Raw genomic sequence first — 6,407 nt, 5'->3', positions numbered from 1 at the left:
GATTGATTGATTATCTGGCAAAAGTAAAAACTGGTGATCCTAGTTGTCCTTAAAAAAAAATTTTTTTTGAAATGTTATTGGTGAAAAAAACCAGAAGCCTGAGAACTACTGTCACTTTGGGTCAATGTGGATATGAGGGAGATTGGAGCACTCTTAGAGCAGAGAAAGGGCTGAAGGAGCAGCAATATTTGGGAAAAAAACTTAGAAGACGAGGCAACTGTTTGGCTATGTGAGTCAACAGAGGACAATTCCAAGGGTGCCACTGATAAAAATGGGAGAGTGAGGAGCATAACGCTGTTTTGCGGAGGCAGAACAGGCAGAGGCTGACAGGGAAGATTAGTTTGGGGGATGTTGTGTGGATGTTTCTGAGGAGAGCTGTTTGGAACTGTCCCATGGGCAATGGAAATGTCAGTCTGGAGCTCGGAGGGAGGCTCCTTTATTGATGAGACGATAGACGTTTATTTACACTTACTATGAACCAAGCCCTAAATGTGGGGGAAAGAGAAATATTTGCATGTCATTTATATAGACTCTCTGAAAAGTATCTTTTCTTCATTGAGTCCTTGCTACTTAAACATTATTCCTTTATGTTTGTTTTATGATGCTTCTGAGAACCTATAATTCAAGGATATACTGCAAATAGAATAATAAATATTAGAAATTTATAATTCACCCTATCTACAAAATCCTAAATGGATAGAAACTAAGACTGAAAACCAACTTTATTGGTGAATGAGTTGTCATAGGCTGAGGTAATAAATAGATCAAAAAGGTAATGGGGCAGCACCATGGAAGTTTCCATCTGGTCACAATTTATCTCTAGATTAGCAAGTGAATAGCCTGGTAGCCAGGTTCTCCTTAGAGACCCATGCTGGAGACAGGTTTCCACCTTCTGAGAACAGCACGGGCTTCTAAGATCCTCTGTTGCACTCAGCTCAGTGGGCCAATGCATTGAAGATTTAAGGCCTCAGAGGGGCAAAGGTCACTTCTAGGAACCTCAAACTCAGTCATATGGCCAGATCTAACTACAAGGGCAGCTGGAAAGCACAGTCCAGCTTTGTGTCCAGGAAGAAGAGGAAATAGATTTTGTTCAATTATTAGTAGTCTGCCACGATTTGCATTAAATCACCTGAGTAAAAGTTAATTTAAATAACTAAAACAGGGGGGCCTGGGTGGCTCAGTCAGTTAAGCGTCTGTCTTCAGCTCAGGTCATGATCCTGGGGTCCTGGGATCGAGCCCCATGTGGAGCTCCCTCCTCAGCAGGGAATCTGTTTCTCCCTCTGCCCCTCTCCCTGCTCATGCTCTCTCTCTTTCTCTCTCTAAAATAAATAAATAAATACATAAATAAATGAATGAATGAATGAATGAATAACAAAACAAAACAAAACAAACAACAACAAAAAAAACAGTTGGTCATGGAGAACCTGCCTGTTGTGTGAGAATGAACAGAATATTTAGCACTGCATCTCTGGAGAGAAGGGATTGCCATTCGTAGGGAACTTCTATTCATATAACAGTTAAGCTATGCTTTAGTAGTTATAAAAATCAAATGTGAAAACAGTTGAATCCCGGTAACATTGTTGAGTCCTCGCGAGGCTATCATTTGCTTTTTCTAGCTGAAAAGCAATCTGAGCTAAGTGACCTGAGATGACGGGGGGTGGGGGTGTCCAAGAGGCAAAAGGACAGTACCCCAGGATTAATATGTTTTCTATAAGCAGATCCTTTACGACCTTCCTCTCTGTTCCCAGGAATATGGGCCTCTTTGATGTGTTTGTGGTTTTGACATTTCTTTCAGCATCAGCATTTTTTCTCCAAAATTGTCCTTAAAGTGACTGCATCCTTTTATGATCCCTTACTTAGCCTGTGACCACTTGCCTACTCCCAATAAATTTTTACAACAAATCTCATCCACTTCAGCTTCGTCCTGCACTTGAGCCTGAATGTGTGCTCAGAGTGGCAGATGGAAACCCATCAGCAGTAATAAATACATCACTACTCAAGATCTTTTATCGGTTGGTAGCCAGAGATCTGGATTTTATTCATGAAATTTAAGATTATTTGATAATAGATTGTTCCTCTCTTTAGCGTATTCCTCGGGACTAACTGCTTGTGACTTAAAATCAAATCTCTCTACTGGAGATCCTTCTTCTCGAAGTCTTAAAGCTATGATCAGTTCTGTTTTGTTAAGTATTTCATTGACAGGAACAATAATATATTGTTTATTATGGCCTAGGATTTGGAGAGGGAAGCACTTGAAAGGAAATTAAGGATTTCAGACATTAGCTCTGTTTTAGGTTGATCCTAGGTAGATGATGCAGTCTTGTCTGATTGGGCTGCTAGGACAAAATACCAGATTGGGTGGTTTAAAAACAAAACAAAACGTTTATTTTTCAGAGTTCTGGAGCTAAAAGTCTGAGATCAGGTGCCCCCCTCTTCTGAGTTGGATAGTTTCGCTCTATCCTCACATGGTAGAAGAACGAGGGAGCTCTGTGGGTCCTCTTTAATAAAGCCACAAATCTCCATCCTGAAGGTCCAGCCTTGTGACCTAGTCATCTCTATTAGGAGGCCCCTCCTGATAATACCATCACCTTGGGGGTTAAGAGTTCAAAATGTGAATTTGGGGTGGGGGTGGGGAGTGTGTGGAGGAGGGTGGAGAGGTGGGCGGGGAGAGTTGCAAACACTCAGACCATAGGGAGTCTTTTCCTGGTAAGTAGTAGAGAGCCAGAGTGAGGCTAAGACAGGGGTAATTTGGAGCATTAGGAAACCTTCACAGTATTGTTCAATCAGAACATTTCAGTGGATTTTACTTTTGGTCCCGGCACATCAGAATACTCTTTGGGCAGAGTCCTGAAATAGATAGGAGGCAGGGTCACACATCCCATTGTAGAAACTAAAGAGGATAGATAATCTTTTTCCCTGACAGCTGGGACATCTGCAAATGTTCCTGCCAAGGGCTTTGAACCTTGAAGGAGTTACACAAAAATGGAAGCCCCTGAGAGATCACTTGCAGCAATGGAGGGGTGCAGTGCACAGTTTAGAGATGACTTCTGAGGGGAAGGTGTTCCTCTGGGGACTGCAAAAGGAACACTGCCCAGCTTCCCCTGTTTCCGGCTCTTTTCCAGGACCTTATTCTTCTTAGATTCTGTGATAGCCTTATATGAAATTGCTTTCTGCTTGCACTGGCCAGGGAAGATTTCTGTTGTCTGCAACCAAGAATTCCAGCTAGCACAAACATCCCCCAAATCTGCTATACTTATATTTCCATTAAAGATAACTTTATCTTATTGCAAAAATTAGCAACTGAAAAACTTAGAAAATATAAGCAAAAAAACACTGTAACCCTATCACCCACAGAGCAACTTTGTAAAAATTTTTTGAAACACTTTCTGGTGCAAGGATGCCTGAGTGGCTCAGTTTGTTAAGCGTCTGCCTTCCACTCAGGTCATGATCCCAGGGTCCTAGGATGGAGTCCCTATCTGGCTCCTTGCTCAGTGGGAAGCCTGCTTCTCCCTCTGCCTGCTGCTACCCCCTGCTTGTGCTCTCTCTTTCTGACAAATAAATAAATAAAATCTTAAAAAGAAAGAAAGAAAGAAAGAAAGAAAGAAAGAAAGAAAGAAAGAAAGAAGAAAAGAAAAGAAAAGAAAAGAAAAGAAAAGAAAAGAAAAGAAAAGAAAAGAAAAGAAAAGAAAAGAAAAGAAAAGACAAACATTTTCTGGTGCAGTCTCCCCAACTTTTTCCTGAGCATATGAACAGATTCTTTCTTTAGCTACTATAAGAAATGCTATGACACTGTAATCAACATGCCTGTCATTTTCCTGCTATTCAGCCTCACCTGTAGCATTGCATCTCCGTATGAACATAAACACAAACATGAGGAGTTGGTCCAGCTCATATTTGTCACACTTACTCAAGCTTCCTTTGAGTAAATATACGTAGAAGTGAAGGCATACAAAATGATTTCAGGTACATCCTTGGGACAGAACTAATCCAGCAGAGGACCAGTGTTCCTCTCCTGGATAAAAGTCCTCAAACACCTAACATGGCCCCCTTTGTTTGGTCATGTGCAAACCAAGGCATCATTTTTATATTCAAGTTGCTAGGATTCAGGATTTCCAGGGAAAATTTAGGATATAGGTAAACTCTCCTGAGGACCACAATTTCAACTAGAAATTCACTTAAAAATTACTCATTTCTCAGAATGCATGCAATTGATCTCTAATTGAGAAGAGTTGTAGGATTTGTATTTTAAAATCATTACTTATATATATAAATAACTGCTGCCATAAAGTACATAATCAAAGAGGACAGTATTGCTATGTATGTTTTAAATTAGAAATACTACTTGCAAATAGTAAATATATGAAAAGTTCTTAGAAAATCTGTTTTCTACCTCTTATGTCTTAATAGACTTTAGTACCTTTTTCTTCAGCGGCAAACTTCAACTACAGGTAGATTTAAAAAATGAGTAGGTTCTAAATTAATTGCATTTCTGTTTTTTTCAGCCTAGCTTGCCTTTAACCAGTCTTGTTCTAATGGCTTCTCATTCCATTATTTGCCTTTAAGGCATGTTTTTTTTCCTTTATAGTTGTATTTTAATTCTAGAAATATGAGCTTCTAGCTCTAGTTTTCTTCTTGGTGAATGGTAATCAAACTTTCTCTACCCCCAAATTATCTTCAATAAGTATGTTTAAGAATCAGATTAAAAAAATTTCTAGTGATTTCCACACTAGTGTGCAGGTGATAGCTGTCGGTTTTGGGGTTTTCCCTCCTTTTCAAAATAAACTATCTTTAGCTGGTTTTAAGATTTTTACTAATAGTTTTAAAAGTCACATAAAATGACTGCTTTCATCTAACAGTGCTTTTTCTCCATGTACAACCCACTGAAAAGGTAACTTCAATAATTAAAAATTAAATAAATAAAACCACTCATTGCTTTATTAAGCAAATGAATTAATAGTTAACTTTTTAGATCCTGGACCTCAACATTCCTTTGCTATTCACATCAAAATGCAGTAGTCTTCACATTTGTTACCATGGATTTCCAAAGAATAATCTACATTTCTAAAGCTATTTATATAGAAAGACAAAAGAGAACATAATTAAGCTGGAGACTTTCCATTGCATTGTCTTTTGGGGTCCAGGCAGCAGAACCATGATGTAGGTGAAAAAGTACTATGGCCAGGTTCCAATGTATGTGATTCAAGCTGAAGAACAAAAAGTTGAACTGTGAATACATTAGCTCAACTCGGAAAGGGAATGCTAACTAGAGGGTGTCCATCTTTGGAGACCAAACAAGGGTGAAGAGCTTAAGTGGTAGCAGCATGACTGTGGGTTGTTTATAAACAGTACTTTGCAACACATATCAAGAAGCTAAGACACCTATTGCTCATACCTCTTAGAGAACAAAATAGGATACTCATTTGTTTGGAATGGTTCTTGAAGGAAAATATTCTGGAAGGCAGGAAGAGAGCTTTCCTTACTTGAAGGCTATCTTTCTCCCTATGGGCTCAAGCCTTTGAATTGTATCTCATTTATTCCTCTCAGTGTGAATCCAATCCAGCTCTTGAAGTTACAGACTGCAAATACTTCTGTAAGCTAACTCCCATTGTCAAATGGGCTTTTCTTACTCTATCTTCTGATACTCAGAACCATTCAGAGCATTTATTTCTACTATAATATGCAATGAAATGTAATTTAAGAAACAACTCTGCAAAATAAATATAAGAGCAGTTGGTTTTTTTTTTTTTTTTTTAAACATTTGGTCAAGTATCATGGGGCAAAGCTTTAGCAGAGTTAAATTCCCACTTCCTTTTGATAAGAAAAAGTCAAAATCAATAAACATTTCTTAGAAATAAACTACAAACAACTCTATTTGTAAAAGTAGGAGGAAATCTCTTCTTTTAAAGCACTTTGGAAAGATGAAAAGTTGAGTATTCAATTGGTTATATATACTTTTTGGATATTTCAACTTCTGTAAGATTGGAATCTAGTGAAGCCTTCTTTCAACTTTCTAACACCAATACAAAATCTGTCATCAAAATGTATAAAAGATGCTTCTACAAACACTCTTAAGTTTAATGTTTTGGACTGAGTGATCAAGCCATAGTTTTTTCAGTTCCAGCTTGAATTTGTTTCTGTACACTCTCTTTAATGGGGATTCGGGCTTCCAAGTCATCTTCTTCAATCTGCATTAGGTGAGCTACTCGCTTCTGCTAGCAGAGCTGGATCAGGAGCATCTCCGCATTTGATTGGCTGGCTTTTAAAGGATTACTCCTTTGGAAAGCCACTGTTCTATATCACATTGCTAGCACTGTGAACTTAATTGTGGTTAAAAATTCATATTGAGGATGAGTATTTACCATCAAAGACAATGTAAACTTCAGTACTCCTATGTCACATAGCTTCTA

The sequence above is a fragment of the Lutra lutra genome, chromosome 7, assembly GCF_902655055.1.
Source record: "Lutra lutra chromosome 7, mLutLut1.2, whole genome shotgun sequence".
Classification (NCBI taxonomy): Eukaryota; Metazoa; Chordata; class Mammalia; order Carnivora; family Mustelidae; genus Lutra; species Lutra lutra.
The sequence above is the reverse complement of the archived record's forward strand: the minus strand, read 5'-3'. Positions refer to the sequence as shown.